Source organism: Olea europaea, chromosome 20, assembly GCF_002742605.1.
Source record: "Olea europaea var. sylvestris chromosome 20, O_europaea_v1, whole genome shotgun sequence".
Lineage (NCBI taxonomy): Eukaryota > Viridiplantae > Streptophyta > Magnoliopsida > Lamiales > Oleaceae > Olea > Olea europaea.
In genome coordinates, this window is record NC_036256.1 from 5,741,403 (window position 1) to 5,761,000 (window position 19,598).

The window sequence follows — 19,598 nt, forward strand, 5'->3', positions numbered from 1 at the left end:
CATTTCATTGGCTCATTTTGAATAAACTTACTGAAACTATGTTGCAACCCCATGCTTAGCTTTCTTAAAAGTTCATTAGTCGATAACATGAATTCCACCACACAACTTGCATCAATGCCAAACAAAACATCCAAGTACAAATTTGTTTACAACCTAAATCGATTAGATCTAGGGCATAACATTTACAAACTCCCACTTACACTAGATCCAATCACTCATATATCTAATACCATAAGCATCCACTTGACGATCATGTTTCTGTTGTAACAACGGCTTTGTCAATGGATCTGCAATATTGTCATCTGTGGGAACTCACTCTATCTTTACGTCATTTTTTTGTATAATCTCCCTGATAAGATGATATCACCTTAGCACATGTTTGGGTCGTTGATGAGACATCGGCTCCTATGCTTGTGCGATGATTGTTATCACAACACGAAGGTATGGGATCAACAATGCTAGGAACAACTCCCAGTTCATTAATGAACTTCTTGATCCAGACAGCTTCTTTCACTGCTTCAGAAGTAGCAATGTACTTGGCTTCTATTGTTGAATCAGTGGTTGTCTCCTGTTTGGAACTTTTCCAACTAACCACTCCATTGTTGAGAGTAAACATATATCCAGATTGAGACTTGCTATCATCCTTATCAGATTGAAAGCTAGCATCAGTATATCCATGAACCTTTTCAGATTGAAAGCTAGCATCAATATATCCATGAACCTTTAGTTCATCTCCTCCATAGATCAAGAACACATCTTTAGTTCTTCTCAAGTATTTAAGAATGCTCTTAATCACTATCCAGTGTTTCTCACCAGGGTTTGCTTGAAACCTGCTCGTAACATTTAGAGCATATGAAACATCTGGTCTCGTACATAGCATCGCGTACATGATAGATCCTATCGCCGAAGCATAAGGAATCTTATCCACACGATTTCTTTCATCATGTGTTTTAGGACACATATCTTTTGAGAGGTAAATCCCAAGTGACATAAGGCACAAACCTCTTTTGGACTCTTCCATGTTAAATCTTCTCAAGATTATGTCTATGTACGAAGATTGGGATAAGCTAAGCTATTTTTTAGATCTATCTCTATAGATCTTGATTCCCAAGATATACGCTACTTCTCACATATCTTTCATGGAGAAATTCTTTGACAACCATAGTTTTCTTGTAAACACACGGCTCATCTTCATTTTTTGATAAAATCAAACCTTTTGATTATCTCATCAAAATGAAGATTCCAACTCCTAGAGGCTTGCTTTAATCCATAAATGGATCGATTAAGCTTACATACCGTGTTGGCTTCTTTGGATTCAAAAGATTCTGGCTGTGTCATGTACACCTTCTCTTGCAAGTTTCCATTAAGGAAAGCAGTTTTGACATCCATTTGTCATATCTCATAATCATGGTATGTAGCTATTGCAAGCAAGATATGAATGGACTTCAGCATGGCTACAGGCGAAAATGTTTCATCAAAGTCAATACCTTGTTTTTGCGTGTAACCTTTTGCTACTAGCCTTGCTTTGTATGTATGGACGTTTCCATCCGCATCGATCTTTTTCTTGTAAACCCATTTAGAACCTATGGGTTTTATCCCGCCAGGAAGGTCGACCAGGTTCCAAACTTTGTTCTTATACATCGAGTTCATTTCGAATTCCATGGCCTCTTGCCATCTCTTCGAGTCAACACTTGATTTCGCCTCTGCGTAATTTGTAGGTTCATCATCCTCGATTAATAATACTTGATTAGTAACCGTGAATTCGTACCTCCTGGGAGGTCAAATGATCCTACTTGATTTACACTGAGCTGGAGTGTCCTCAGGAGTCTCTACATCCTAATCAAGAGTCTGTCTATCAGCAAGTGTGGGATCAGAGTCAAGTTCATTTAATTGGTCAACAGTATATGTGGATTCTTGAACTTCTTCACGTTCTATCTTCCTCCCACTACCCTCTCCTAGAATAAACTCTTTATCTAGGAATATGGCATGTCTTGAGATGAATACCTTCTTCTCAACGAGATTATAGAACTGATATTCAATTGTCTCTTTTGAATATCCCACAAATATACATTTATCAGATTTAGCATCAAGCCTATCCGATTCATTTTGGTTCACATAAGCGTCACAGCCCCAAACTTTCATGTGAGATAAGTTTTGTCTTTTTCCTTTCCATATCTCGTATGGAGTTTTGTCGATCGACTTAAATGGGACATAATTAAGTGTGTAGCATGCAGCAATTAATGCATGAGCCTAAAATGATTTTGGGATGTTCACATGGCTCATCATTGATCACACCATGTCTAATAATGTATGATTCCTCAGTTCAGATACACCATTATGTTGCGGTAATACGACGGAGTCCACTGCGAGAGAATCTCATTCTCTTTTAAATAATCTAAAAATTCTCCCTTTAAATATTCTTCACATCGATCTGATCTCAGCGTGAGAATATATTTACCAGTCTATTTCTCTACGTCAAGTTTGAATTTCTTGAACTTTTCAAGTGCTTCATGCTTGAATTTCATCAGATATAAATAACCATATGTAGAATGATCATCGGTAAATGTGATAAAGTAAGAGAAACCACATCTGGTAGTGATTAACATGGGTTCACATACATCAGTATGTATTAGTCCTAGTAGTTCTGTAGCTCTTTCTCCTTTTCCAGTAAAAGAGAATTTGGTCATTTTGCCTAATAGGCACGACTCGCATTTGTTAATTGATTCAAAATCAGTTGACACCAAGTATCCATCTTTATGTAACTTGGAAATATGTTTCTCATTAATGTCACCCAGTCTGCAATGCCAGAGATAGATATTATTTAGATTATCATATTTATGCCTTTTATTTTCTATACTCATAATATATTACTCAGTATCAAGAATATAAATTCTATAAAAGATCTCATCTTTATAAAACGAACAACGATTGTTTTTAACATTAGTTGAAAAACCATTTATGTCCAAGCACGAAATAGAAATAATATTTTTAGTAATGACGGGAACAAAATAGCAATTTTCTAATTCTAATACTAAGCTTGAAGGAAGTGGTAAAAAGTATGTCCCTACAACTAATGCAGCAACTCTTGCTCCATTTCTCCTGCGCAATTCAACTTCTCTTTTCTGTAGTGGTCTACTTCTCTTTAGTCCCTACATATTTATACAAATATGAGATCCACATCCAATATCTAATACCCAAAAAGCTAATGAAATAGACATATTAACCCCGATAACAAAAATACCTAAAGTAAAAGCTTCAGAAGACTTTTTTCCCTTCAAGCTAGCAAGGTAAGCCTTGCAATTTCTCTTCCAATGACCTTTCACTTTATAGTGATACCACGGATCATCAGATTTGGTATTGTCTTTGACTGCTTTGTTATTGTCCTTAGCCTTTTTGGATGTTTTCGTAAAACTTTTTTGATTTCTCTCTTAATGCCCTTGGAGGATTGAATGGCTAAGACATGCCCAGTGCTAGCCTTGACATTGGGCTCCATAGTTTTAAGCATATTAAGCAACTCAGGGAGTGTGTATTGGATCTTATTCATATTGAAGTTCATGATGAGCTGCGAATAACTATCTACTAGAGATTGTAGAACCAAATCAATACTTTGTTCATGATCCATGATAAAACCCAATTGAGCTAATTTCTCAATGAAACCAATCATCTTCAACACATGAGCACTAACTGAAGATCCCTCTGCGATTTTGCACTGGTATAGTTGTTTGGAGGTCTCATACCTCTCCACACGAGATTGTTCATCATACAACTCCTTGAGATGAAAAATCATAGGGTATGATACAACTCCTTGAGATGAAAAATCATAGTATAAGCATTCATACCCTCATGTTGTTTCTGCAACTCAGGTGACATAGCTGCAAGCATCACACATGCTGCAGTGTTATCGTCATCACTGTGTTTGTTGTAAGAAATCATCTCTTTCTCAGTGAAACTTTCAGTAGGTACCTTTGGAAGGGGCTGCTCAAGGACATACCCATTTTTCTCATGCTTGAGAACTATTCTCAAATTGCAGTGTCAATCAAGAAAATTTGGTCCGATCAGTTTGTTGGCATCCAGTGTGCCTCTCAAATTCATATGATTACTCATAATTCAAAAACTGTAAATGACGAAAAAATATAGAATCAATGTATATTGTAATGTATTTGTACAAATTCAGTATGGACTTTAATTAAATGTGCTCCCACTATTTAAAATAAATTTATGACACTCATACATAAATTATTAGATTCCACATTTGATTCCTAGTGGGTTGAAATCTCATTCATTAAATCAAGATCCTGAGTGTACTCAACAAATCTTAATAAAATATCTAGGTAGATACTATTATCAATTGTATCTCCATACAACTCCCAAATCATTAAGCTGACAACTCTTTATATTCACACATCTTATACGTTAGCTTAACATGCCTCTAAAACTTATCTCTTTGAGTGTACTCAACAAAAGATAAATTTTAGTTAAGTCAAACCCATCATTTAGAAATATCAATTATTTCGTAATGTCAAACATATCCCTAATAGACCAGATGTTATTGCTCGATATGGATACGGATGAATGATCCTAGCTACTTGCTATCATAGGTCTCTTATTCTGCTTCTTGGATAAGAACTAACAAATTGCCTCAAATTTATTTGAGAAAATTCCTTCGTAAAGATAAATTCTGTAAATGTACTGTAATAGTTTCACTAGTAGAATTCTTGCAATATGCCATCCACCCAAATCGTCGTTTTATTGGTATCGAGTCCGTAACTAGAGATCCTTTAGGCAAGAGATGCTGAAGCAGTTGCTGTTGGAAATCTACTTAAACATGTGTAGCGGAAATAAAAACGATTTCAATTCCCACCAGGATTCATCTTTTTATTTAGATAGGAATTGTGATAAAAATTATACTTTTTCTTAGATCTGCAAACTCCTTTGCATTATCTTTGTTCCAGCAATTTGGATTTGTCTCCCACAGCTGTCTAATTGTCCAACCTCCAATGAATTTCACACAAAAAATAAATTGTAGCTACCAAGGTTTTCTCCTCTTGTGCTAGCAAGAATTATGAAAAATATCTATGGATTGAAAACACTAGCCATGTATTTATATAAGCCCAAACGGGCAAGACCAGACCCAGTCCAATATTTAATTAATCCATTTAATCAAATCCGGTCTGTGAATTATTTGGTCCAACTAATTAATTCGGGCCTATAAATAACCAACCCAATTAATTAATTTATCCAACAATTGTTAAATTAATTAATTGACAAATTATAATCATCCAATTCTCTTTTGTGTGCAACCCATCAGGTTCTCGATCACGATCTCTAACGACAGGAAATATTATTTTGATCTAATCAAAATTGATAAATTAAAACACTCTTTTAATTTATCACCAATTCACACTCACCGTCTCAAATTGACATCTAGCAATATATCAAGGCAACGGATGTACGAAAAATGTTACGTGGTATGACAAAACCAAACATGTTCATTTACCATGAAACTATAATCCCTTCGTCAGTATGATTCGATCAATTACGAGATATGGAAGTGTGTTAATCTTGATTATTGATCATATCTTTCATTCTACTATGAAGTTAATATGAGTCGAAAACTCATTTTCGACTTATGAGTATACCTTGGCTAAGGATTTCGTTATCGAGTTAACTGAACGAAATACAGATCAAAATCTCTTACAATCTAAGAATGACGAATTTTCTATTAGTCATTAGCCATTCACAACCTTCATATAATTATTGACATACACAAACGATGTCGTATTAGCGGCCCTTGGCAGAGCAACATCCAACACCGTCAAAATATGACTGTCCTCATACAAGGCACTATGACGATCTCAAGTCAAAAGACCAATTCAATTACCGAACGTTAGAAATTAACCACTGACACTCAGATAGTTATCAATGTGAAATCTCTTAGCTGGTCTCCAATGTTTCGTTCTATAACAAAACATCAACGCATTCATTTAAGTGTTACCACACTTTAGCTTGTGAGATAAGCTACTTACTTCGCAAGTAAGAAATACCAAACATGATTGTCTATCCGTAATAACAATATTCGTATCTCATTACTATTTACGACCATGGATTATTCAAGATCCGATCATATGTAATTTGTATCTCACAATCACAACTCCTTGTGATTAACAAATTACTTAAACTTGAATCTTCGGATTTTATTATTTAATATTATTTATCAGAATATTAAGTTAAATAAATAATAGATCTTGCCAAAATGAATGCATTAAACATATTAAAAGTGTTTACAATCTAAATCGATTGGATTTAGGGCATAACACTTACAGTTGCTTTACAAAAGCCTTGTGTTTTGCTAAAGTCCTTATTATACTGATTGATGTAGTAGAATGTGATGTCCTTCGCTCAATACGTTGACTGAGAAATGTGGCTTCTTTATCTCCAAATGCTCCTACATTTTTAAATATTGTAGCTTTTTTATAGAAAGTTGTATGTGGTACTTGTTGCTTTATGCCCTTTCCAGGAATGAAGTAGCCCAGTCTCTTGTCCTTAGCTTAGCTCCTAGTTTGAGTACCAAGGTGCACCTTGGGACTGGTTGGATTCCATTTTCTTTTCTGTCTACTATTCATGGTTATCTTGCTTAACGAGGATGTTCATGTTTATATCAAAATAAAAATATCATAGGCCAAGCTTGATGTTCAGCTGGCCGTAGATTCATTGTGTAACAGTGCTCAATTAGAAATCCACAAAAGAAATGTGGTTCTTGGATTGTTGTTTTTGTTGGCCAATTTTACTTATTGCAAGAATAATTTACCAATCCAAGCAACCAAATAGAGTGATTAAATATGCAAGTAAATAAAAAAAAACAATCACAACAACAAATTTTTACATGAAAAAACCCTCAGTATAGAGGGAAAAGCCATGGGATAACTCCGGCTAAATCAACTATAATAATAATATAGATTACAGTATTCAAGTTTATGCCTCAAAACTTGAATTCTCAATAAATTGGAAATACCACAATAATTAATCTCTAAAATAACAATTTATCTCACCAAAAATCACAAATTTGATTAAACTTGTGAGAACCCACTTTTAATACAACACATATGAAGTACCCAAAATACACCTTAAAGAAAATTCCAATTTTTATTATGTAGAGAAGAAAAACCTTGTGTGAATCCACACCCAAAAGATTGAAAGAAAACTACCTTCCAATTATTTTTCTTTTTCCAGCATCTTGGATTTCTTCCTTGTAATTTCAGCCAAAGTCTCTCAACTGTCACAGATTTTGTTTTGAGGATGCCTTCCCAGTAGCCACCATTTTTTACTTTTCACAATGATAGCTTTTGTAATTTTTCCTCACAAAATTGAAAGCCACAAATTTTGTCTCTCTCTCACCTTATATAGCTACGGTTTTTTTATTATTTTTTTTTTTGGGAAATTTTTCCTAATGAGCTGGACAAGCCCATATAACAATCTCCCCCTCCAACCCATTGAGAAAGGAGATTATCCTCTAACATATTAGTTAGAGTCCATGCTGGCTAGTTTGACACAAAGCTCAAGCTTTTCTCTAGTCACAACCTTAGTCATCATATTAGCTGGATTCTTCTCTGTATGAATCTTCTCTAACGATATCAATTTTTCTGCCACTACTTATTGCAGCTAATGATATCTCACATCAATGTGCTTCGTCCCAGAATGATAAGTAGCATTCTTGCTCAAGTCTAATGCACTCCAACTGTCACAATTAACTACATACACATCTTGCTTCAAACCCAAATCTTGGAGAAATTGTTTCATCCAAAGCATTTCTTTCGTTGCTTCCGTTGCTGCAATATACTCAGCCTCAATTGTAGATAAGGCAACACACTTTTGTAATTTTGACTACCATGAGACAGCTCCCCCTGCAAAAGTAATCAAGTATCCTAAAGTTGATTTTTTACCACCAATATCACCAACCATATCTGCATCTGTAAAGCCTTCCAAAATTGGTTTTGAACCTCCAAAAGTCAAACACATCTTAGAAGTACCTCTCAAGTATCTAAAGATCCATTTCACTGCTTCCCAATGATCTTTACCGAGATTAACAAGAAACCTGCTGACTATCTTAACTACATGAGCAATATCTGGCTGTGTACAAACCATGGAATACATCAAGCTCCCAACCGCAGAGGGGTAAGGAATTTTTGCCGTTCTTTCTTTATCTTCCTTCTTAGAAGGACAAGTCACCTTACTCAGTTTGAAGCGACTATCAAGTGGTGTCCCAACTGGTTTAGCATTGTTCATGTTAAATCTTTCCAGCACTCTCTCTACATATTTCTCTTGTAATAACCATAACTTTCTGGCTTTCCTATCATGATGAATATGTATCCCCAAAATTTTTCTTGCTAGTCCAAGATCCTTATGTCAAACGACTTGAACAGATCTACTTTCAAACTAGGAAACAATTGAACATCTTGTCCCACTATCAACATGTCATCTACATATAGGAAAAGGATGATGAAGTTGTCACCATGAAATTCTCTAATATAAGCACAATGATCTGCATCTGTCCTGGTATAACCATGACTCACCATAAAGGAATAAAATTTCTTATACCACTGTCTTGGAGGCTTGAGATTCTACCTCCTAAAAACATTCTGGATCCCCATCATCAGTTACCAACACATAATCTAATAATGGATTCCTGGTTGATGGACGATGCTCCCTGGTAGATCTTCTGATCTGAGATTCTGATGTAGTAGGCTACTCCCTCTATTCAACATCCTCTAAATCATCCTCATCAACCCTTACTAGCTCATTAGCATGATTGTCAACGTGTGTCTCTACCCCTTGAGTGACACTATCTGGAGGCAAAGAAAGAGGTGTAAGATCAGCGACCCCTTTATCCGCACGTCTTTGAATCCCAAACTTCTCAAAATTCATCAACTTATGATTTTCATGAAAAATCACATCTCCACTTCTGAATATTTTCTTCTTTTCTAGATCCCATTATCTATAGCCAAAATCTACATTTCCATAGCCAACAAAAAGACAAGGACTAGCTTTATCATCTAGCTTCAACCACTATTCCTTAGCCACATGTACAAATACTTTGCACCAAAAGCCTTCAAGTGAGAATAAGAAGCATCTTTTCTCGTCCACAATTTTTCTGGAATCTCAAAATCCAAAGGAGCAAATGGAGACCAATTGATTAGGTAGCCTAGAATGACTTAGCTAAACCAGCCATCTTTAACATACTTCTGACCTTTTCTACAGTGGTACGGTTCATTCTCTCTGCCATACCATTGTGTTGTGGGATACCAAGAACTATTTTTTCATGTCTAATGTCGTGCTCTAAGTGGTAATCTTTAAACACTTTAGACGAATATTTCCCTCTGTTATCAATTTGGAGACACTTCAGAATAAAACAAATCCAAAATATTAGATTTTCTACTAGAGGATTTCTAAAAGTCTATGTTGTTTACCAAATAAACAATAATTATAAGAGTTTAATGATGTACCTTTGGTAAAAAGAATGAGGGAATTCCTTGTCAAAATTTGTAATCTTTTTTCTCTCATGTGAGCCAGCCTCTTGTGCCACAAGTCTAGTGATGTATCACTTTCAGCTGCATTCATTGCTTCACTGTACACCTTTACTTGTGTCTTGTAAAGTGTGCAACAAACCTTTCCTCTAGCAAATACCATCGACCCTTTTGTTAGTTTCCATCTTTCATTGCCAAAATAACTGTCATACCCTGCTTTATAAAAGAAATGTGTAGATAGTAAATTCAGGCCCATGTGCACAATCTTCAGTGTCAAGTTACATCTAATACTATCTAAAGACAGATATCACAAATTCTCGCAATACTGGCAAAATTGTCATTACCCATCTTCACCCTGCCAAAGTTACCTGGTTTGTATGAAGTGAAAAACTTCTATCTTGGAGTAACATGGTAAGAATATGCTGAGTCAATAATGCATTCAACAAATGAATCTGCAACATGACAACACTGTTCACTTCAGCGGAAAAAACTGCTACCACTACTTCTTCATCTAAAGCGCTAACTGATGTATTATGATCATTCTTCTTCAGATTTTTTCTCCTTTTTCAATTTATTTTTCCAAGCCATATAATGTTTCATTATATGACCCTCTTTGTCGCAATAAAAACATTTGACACTTCCTCTTGTCTTTGATTGACTTTTGATGTTGCCACGTCCCTTGGGACCTCTATATTTACTCCTTTCTTTGTTCTCTGTAATAAGAGCTTGTGCATAATTCCTACCCAAGTCTTTCCTTCGTATTTCTTCATTAAATAAACTATCTTTAACTAGAGTAAGTTCAAGCACATCATTCAGAGCAGGGTTACTTAAGTGACACCACCAAAGTCTCCCAACTATCAGGCAATGAACTTAAAAGCAATAGTGCTTGCATCTCATCATCTAGCACTATTTTTATTGTGATCAATTGATTTATCTAGTCTTGGAATTCACTCAAATGCTCAGCAACTGATTTTCCCTCCTTTACCTTTAGATTCACAAGCTTTCTAATAGCAAAAGCTTTATTTTTGAATGATTTTTTCTCATAGAGACTCTCCAATTTTTCCCAAAGACTATGTGCATCTGTCTCTTGAAATATATGATGGAATAAATTAATGTCAACCAATTGTCTAATATATCCAATGGCTTTCCTGTTCATCTTCTTCCAATCATCGGTACTCACACTACTCGGCTTATCACTATCACCTTCAATAGGTTCATGTAAATTCTTACATTACAGGATATCTTCCATCATAGGCTTCCAAATAGAATAATTTGAAGCCGAAATCTAATCACCGTGCCCAAAGTATTCTCCATTTACTTCGCAATAAAACCAAACCCACACAACATGAGCTCTAATACCACTTTGTTGGGCAATTTTACTTATTGCAAGAATAATTTACCAATCCAAGCAATCAACTAGAGTGATTAAATATGCAAGTAAATAATCAAAGAAAAATAAGCAATCACAACACCAAATTTTTATGTGGAACAAATTCTCCAGTGTAGAGGGAAAAAAATCACGGGGCAACTCCGGCCAAATCTACTATAATAATAATATAGATTACAATATTCAAGTTTATGCCTCAAAACTTTAATTCTCAACAATTTGGAAATACCACAATAATTAATCTCAAAGACACCAATTTATCTCACCACAAATCACCAATTTAATTAAACTTATGAGAACTCACTTTGAATAAAACACCTATGAAGTACCCAAGATACACCTTAGAGAAAATCTCAATTTGTATTATGTAGAAAAGAAAAATCTTGTATGAATCCACACCCAAAAGATTGAAAGAAAATTTCCCTTCCAATTATTTTTCTTTTTCCAGCATCTTGGATATCTTCCTTATAATATCAGCCCAAGTCTCTCCACTGTCACAGATTTTGTTTTGAAGATGGCCACCGTTTTTGATTTTTCACAATGATAGCTTTTGTAATTTTTCCTCACAAAATTGGAAGCCACAGATTTTATCTCTCTCTCACCTCATACAGGCATGGTTTTTTTTTTTTTTTTTTTTTTGGAGAATTTTTGTTGATTTAGAATAAGTACGATTGGGCTTTTCCTCATGGACTGAGCAAGCCCATATTACAGTTTTGAATGGATGTGACAAGAATTTTCGAACAACGATTTGAAGCAGATGTTGATGAGTCAACCTCGAAAATAAAAGCTCCACAAAGAGCCACTAAGTATGCTTAGCATAGCCCTTAACCCGATTCCCCTTCTTGCTCGGACCAGTGAATGGACATAAACCAAGAAGAGTTTCCTTTATTAGTGACTTAACCATTTCCCGTCCAAAAAATAAGAACGTGAAAGAAGCCCCCATAGAAGCTGCTAGTTCACTATTGTTAATGCTGCAGCAAACCAGAGATTCCAATGTTTCATCGATTTTTGACTTTCTTTAGCATTTTGAACCTCGCTCTAGAAAGTCCCATAAATGTTACGTCTTTCATTGATTGCATCTGTGAAGAAACTAGCTCATCCTTTAAGAACATAATGTCTCGGATTGATCTATAGACTCGTAGATGTAGAATCTCCCTGGAGAGATCCCACTGCTAAAATTTGATCCAAATCCATGGCCAAGAAGTGCTCCAACACGACTGTTGCTTGAGATACAGGTACCTTTTAAACCATCGTAGCACTAAAGCAACTCTAAAGAAGTTGAACAACAGCATCATTGCAATTAAGGAAGACTGTACAAGAGGCAAAAAAAGCAAGGAAATCACTCCAACATTTTGCCTTTTAGGTCCATACACATGGGCAAATTAAGGGTAGGGTAGTAGGGTTAGTTATCCCACACTAAATTTCAATTCCAAGACTTAAACTAAGATTTTGTACAAATTTTTTTTTTTTAAAAAGGGGTAATTATAATACCACTACAAATTTTAATTACCACAACACCACAATTAAAAAATATTTTCAATAAGTACACCACAATAAAATTACAATTGTACTCCTAATTCAAAAAAAAAATTGAAAATTAAGAATATAATATTGTGGTGCACTTATCACCAATGTTAATCCTCATTTTCTCAACATTTTCCCTCATTATTTCACAATCATTGGAAATGGAAGATCGGGGAAGAACACTAGGCCATATTCATACCAATAAAATCTCTGAATTTCTACAAAATCTCCCTCCCTCCATTCTAGTAGTAAAAATACTTGAGAACTAGAGACGAAGACAACCACGACCACAAGGATACAGATCAGCAGCAAACCATGGAGCTTTACTCCTTTCAATAATTTGCATATCTAACCCAATCTAGAGAACCATATCATTTCTTTTCCACATTAAGGTACCAAAATATCTATTATTGCGGAAATAAAAAATCATAAAACTATTTTCATAACATCAAGGTATCAAAACACAATTAGTTACATATATTTACTCTTTCAGAAACTAATAAATTCTAAAACTATTTTTGTAGCTCAAAGTCAAATGAATGAAAATATATCAATATTCGTTCAAAGTAACACTTGTCCATTGAATTTATCTTTCTGGCTAATTATCACTACATGCATAGAGTTCACATTTCTAGCTTTTGGTGTTAGAATAACTAGAAATGAATTATCCTGCCACCATGGAAGAAATGAAAAGCTGGCAATGAGATATTGAGGAAAAAGAAAGAAAGAATTTAGGTTTTATATTTGTGGTGTAACAATAATTTATTTAATTAAAAGGTATATTAAAACCCTAATTATGTAATTTTACTTGAGGATATTTAAGTAAATAAGAAAATTGTGGTGTACTTAATAAAATCTGTAGTGGTAATATAATTACCCAAAAAAAAAAATCTTACTGTTTTCAATTTTGCCACCACAATTAAAATTTTGTGAAATTTGCCCCTACAACTCATTTATTCTAGCTCCATCCCTGTGCACAAAGAAGCCACTATTGGCATGCAGGGCCATGGGCAACCTGCTAAAAGGGACTCCAATGCTGGGCCCACTGGATTGAGAAAACACTGTGAGGCTTTATCGAGTTTGTAGGTTATGGTGAGGCTTACAAATGCAGCCAAGGGTAGCAGAAGTGCAGTTGGAGAACTTTCCCCTACAGTCATTAGTTTTAAAAGATATTGAAGAATATTAGAATAAGCAAAAAATAAATATAATAATAATAAACAATATTTGAAAAAAACAATATATACCATTTCTAACAACGACTCACATTACCAAGATGCCACTAGACAATTAACAAAACAGATACTTTAAAGATGCATAAACAAGTGGGTAAACTACTCTTTCACACTAAGTTCATAGTGCCTAAACACTACGTCACTACCTCAGATTGTATCCCCAGGAAATTCATGCGTTAACCACGTATAAAAAATCCAAAAATCTCGCATGCACAATGTATTTTACAAACTACAAGTGGATAAACTGCACTTTTATCAAAAAATGGAAGTTGGGAAAAAACTAACAATAACTATCATATATTAGGCCCTTCTCTAAAAAACTTGAAATATATGTTTCCACTTTCATCAAATCCACGAGTTTAAATTTAGTTGCTTTATTATTGCAACGTCAATAGAAAAGAGCTTGTGACTATCAAGCTTAAGGAATGAAAAAGTTTCAACTGAAGAAATACAAGGAAACATCATGGTACTAATAGTAGCCTAATGCACCTTTGGAGCCACAGCAACACCAAAGCAAGAAGCCTCTTGTATAACAATTATTACTATATTTTTGTTTTAAAAGTGTCTCAAAAATGCTTCTCAATGATGATTTGAGTACCCAATTTATAGTTTGTTGAAACTGTTGGGAATTTACTTAATCATGTACAACGGAAAATAAAATAAATTTCAATTCCCACCAAAGATCTGTTTTGTATTTAGATAGAAATTTTGATAGAAATTATAACTTTTGTTGAATTCTACAAACTTCTTTGCTTTTCTTTTGTTTTAAGAATCTTGATCTATAATTTACAACAGTCCAATTGTTTAGCCTCTAATTGAAATCCACACAGGGAACAAGATTGAGAGTAAATCAAGATTTTACATTTCTTGTGCTGGCAAGAATAATGAAAATCTCTACAGTTTTCACACCCTATAGACTTGTTTATGATATACATGGCAAAGATATTCAATTCTGTAAATTTGAAATTCTATAATTCTTAAATCCTGGTCATACGCGCGCAAAACTGAAATTATGTAATACTGGTTATACATTATGGAAATATATTCACAATAGTGTAGAGCGGATAAAATCACCATAACTGGTCATACAGTGTGGAAACACATTCACACCAGTACAGACAAGGGTAAAATCATCTGGGTACCTTCTGGTGGTTTTTAGAAATAACTTTAGCTATACTAACACATGTAATACGAATGGAACATGCTATTGAAATGATTTAATTGAACTGAATTTAACTTTAAAAGAAATTATAAAATTCACTTTATTCTAAGAATCATGCTGTCAATTCAACTTAATGAATTAATAAATTTCCTAATGTAATATAAATTTAATAAATACTAATTTCTGAAAAATATGTTTTTATATCCACTCATAGATCTATGGATAGAGATTTGGCTAAATTGATGAGTCTTTCTTCTTTCCAAGCTTTCACGTTATTACCTGAAATAATGATATAATTACTTAAATTAAAACCTGACAATTAAATTCATACAAATTCATAACTTAACTTCTCAACTTCTATATGTATTTATTCTTACATCTCTAATTTCCCAACTTTTCGTCTCTTTATGATTTATCCCATCTCTTAACTCGGTCCAATATTTAATTAACTCATTTAATTAAATTTGGTCCATGAATTAATTAATTCGGGCATATTAATAAGTAACTAATTTATCCAACACTTGCTAATTAATTAATTGGTAAATGTCAATTTTCTAGTTCTCCTTTTGTGCATGACTCATTAGGTTCCCAATCACGATATCTAACGACGTGAGTTATTATCTCGATCTAATTAAAATCAATAAATTAAAATATCCCCTTTTAATTTATCATCAATTCACATTCGTCCTCCCAGATTAACATCTAATAATATGTCAGGACAATACATATGATAGGAAATCACGTGGTATGATAAAACCAAACTTGTTCATTTACTATGAAATTATAATCACTTCGTCAATATAATCCGATCAATTATGAGATATGGATAAATGTTAATCTTAATTATTGATCAATCTTTCATTCCAATATTAAGTCAATTACAAGTGGAAAACACCTATTCGACTTATGAGTACACCTTAACTGGATGAATGTAGATCATCATCTCTTATTATTTAAGAGTGTTGAATCCTCTATTGATCATTCACAAACTTCATATGATTCTTGACATACCCGAACGATGCCGTATTAGTGACCCTTAGCAGAGCAACATTCAAGATTACCACAGTATGACTGTCCTCATATAAGGCACTATGATGAACTCAAAATAAAGGACCAATCCCACTACCGAACGTTAAAGATTAACCGCTGATACTCATATAACTATCCATGAGGAATCTTCTAGCGGGTCTTAAATGTTTTGTTCTATGACAAAATATTCACTTGTTCATTTAAATGTCATAAGTATTTACTTCACTAGTAAAAAATATCACATGTGATGGTCTATCTGTAATAACTATATCTGTATCTCGTTATTACTTACGATCGTGAATGATATAAAATTCAATCATATGTCATTTTTATTTCACAATCACAACTCCTTGTGATTAACAAATTACCAAGATTTGAATCCACAGACTCTATTATTTAATTTGATTGAATATTAATTAAATAATAGATGTGCCATAAAAGTGAATCAACTATATATTAAAAGTACTTATGTCTAAAATTAATTAGATCTAGGGCATAATACTTACAAATTAATTGAACTAGATCTAATCACATATGTATCTAATATCTTAAGAGTTTACATGACGATCATATTTATAATGCGACAACTCTATGCCAATGGATCTACAATATTGTCAATTGTGGAAATTCGTTCCTTTCTTTGCATCGTTTCTTTGTATTCTCTCTCTGTTGAGATGATACCACCTTAATACATGTTGGATCATTGATGAGACATTAGTTCATTCGCTTGCGCGATGGCTCTGTTATTTTCAAAATATATTCGCTTGCTATCAACGATGTTACAAACTACTCCAAGTTCATTAATGAACCTCTTGATCCACACCACAATTATTCGCTGCTTTTGAAGCAATGTTGTATTAGGCTTTTTTACTATTGGATCAACGATTGTTCCTGTTTGGAACCTTTCCAACATAATGATTAAGAGTAAACCAATATCCTAATTAAGATTTGCTATCATTCCATTCCAATTAGAATTTAGCATTGGTGTATTCTTGAACTCTCAATTCATTTTCTCCATACAAATCTTCTCAAGATTCCACGATTTCAATTATTGAAACGTAAAGATATCGTTTCCTATTAATAATATGTCTTATACATATAATATTAGGAATGCGACAATACTCCCAATATCTTCTTGTAAACACATGGTTCATCTTCATTTTTGATAAAATCAAACATTTTGATTGTCTCATCAAAATACAAATTCAAGCTCCTAGAGGCTTGCTTTAAGTCATAAATGAACCAATAAAGCTTACCAACCTTGTTGGCTTCTTTGGATTCAAAACCTTTGGGTTGTGTCATGTACACTTTTTCTTGCAAGTTTCCATTAAGTAAAGTAGTTTTGACACCCATTTGTCATATCCCATAATGATGATATGCAACAATTGTAATCAAAATCCGAATGGACTTCAGCATGGCTATAGACAAAAAAGTTCCATCAAAGTCAACACCTTGTCTTTGTTTATTATATTTTGCTACTAGCCTTACTTTTTATGTATGAATATTCCCATCCATGTCGATATTTTTTGTGTAAACCCATTTATATCCTATGGATTTTATCTCATCAGGATGGTCGATCAAGGTCAAGGTTTTCATACATTGAGTTCATTTCGAATTCCATGGCCTCCTACCATCTTTTTGAGTTAACCTTTGACTTTGCTTCTACTTAATAAGAAGGTTCATCATCTTCGCCTAATAATACTTAATTAGTAATTGTGGATTTGCACATTCTTGAAGGTCAAATGATCCTATGAGATTTAAATAGAACTGATATGTCATTAGCAGTCTCTACTTCCTGATCAAGAATATGTCCCTCATCAAGTGTGGGATCAAACTCATATTCATCTACTTAGTCAACTATATCTATGGACTCTTCAACTCTTTCAAGTTGTATTTTGCTCCCACTATCATTTCCTAGAATGAACTAATTCTCTAGGAATACGGTATATCTTCAGATGAACACCTTCCTCCCAATGGGATTATAGAACTGATATCCAAATATCCATTTTGAATATCCTAAAAATATATATTTATCAAATATAGTCTCAAACTTATCCGATTCAGTGCGCTTCATATAAGCATCACAACCGAAAACATGAAATAAGTTAGGTCATTTTCCCTTCCATAACACCTATGGAGTTTTGTCGACTGATTTAGATGGGACACGATTTAGTATGTAGCACGTAGCAATGAGTACATAATCCTAAAATGATTTTGGGAAGTTTGCATAACTCATCGTTTATCGCACCATATCTAATAATGTGTGGTTCCTCCGTTCAAATACATCATTTATGCTGTGGTATATATGGTGTAGTCCACTGGGAGAAAATTACATTCTCTTTTCAATAATCTAAAAATTCTCCTTATAGATATTCTCCACCTAGATCTAATCTTAACGTGAGAATATCTTTACCTATTTTTTCTCTATTTCAAGTTTGAATTCCTTGAAATTTTCAAGTATTTCATGCTAGAACTTCATCAAATATACATAACCATATCTTAGAATGGTCATTTGTAAATGTGATGAAGTAAAAGAAACCACCTCTAACAATGATTGACATGGGTCCAAATACATCAGATGTATTAAGCCCAATAATTGCATAGCTCTTTCTCCCTTTCTAGTAAACAAAAATTTGGTCATCTTGCCTAAGAGGTGTGATTCGCATTTGTCAAATGATTCAAAATCATTTGACCCCAAGTATCCATCTCTATGTAACTTTGAAATGTGTTTCTCATTGATATGACCTAATCTGTAATGTCAAATATAGGTATTATTTGGATCATCACTTTTATGCCTTTTATTTTCTATAATCATAATAGACGATTCAATATCAAGAATATAAATGTCATTTTGTAATTTACCATAATCACTAAGATCTTATCAAGATCAAAGGGAACAACAAGTGTCCTTAGCATTATAGTAGTTCATGTCCAAACATGAAATTTATTTAATGTTCTGGTAATTGTGAATACAAAATAACATTTCTCTAGTTCCAATACAAAGCCTAAAGGTAATGGCAAGAAGTATGCTTCCATAGGTAATACACCAACCTTTGCTCATTTTCAACGTGCAGGTCAACTACTTTTTAATTTCTCCATATTTGTATAAATATGATATCCATATCTGGTATCTAATACCCCAAAAAGCTAATGAAGTAGGCATAACCCTTACAATATTTCTTCCAATGACCTTTCATTCTATAATAATAACAAGAGTAATTAGATTTGGTATTGTCATTCTTCGCTTTGACGGTCTTAACCATCTGGATGCTTTAAGAAAGCATCATTTAGACTTCTTCTTACAAGCCTTAGAGAGACAATGGTTACAATTTGTCCACTATAAATTTTAATATTGAGCTTCACAGTTTTAAGCATGTTTAGTAACTTAATTATTATGCATTCGAGCTTATTCATGTTAAATTCATAATTAATTATGAATAGCTTTCTCTGACAGAGGTTGTAGAACTAAGTCATTACTTAGTTCATGGTTCATGATTGAAATCAATTGAGACAACTTCTCAATGTCAATCATCCTTAGTACATGAGCACTGACTGAAAATTCATCTATCATTTTGCACCGTTATAGTTGCTTGGAAGTCTCATACCATTCCACACATAATTATTATCTTATACTCTTTGAAATGAAAAATCATGTATTAACATCTAAACTCTTATGTTACTTCTGTAACTCAGGTGACATAGTTGCAACCATCACACATGTTGCAATACTATCGTCACACCAT

At 33.7% G+C, this 19,598-nt stretch overlaps 1 pseudogene; it reads right to left on the bottom strand.

The window, feature by feature from the left end:
• Positions 1-11,038: 11,038 nt before the first annotated feature.
• On the bottom strand, positions 11,039-18,771 carry LOC111368993 (annotated as a pseudogene).
• Between the last annotated feature and the right edge of the window lie 827 nt (positions 18,772-19,598).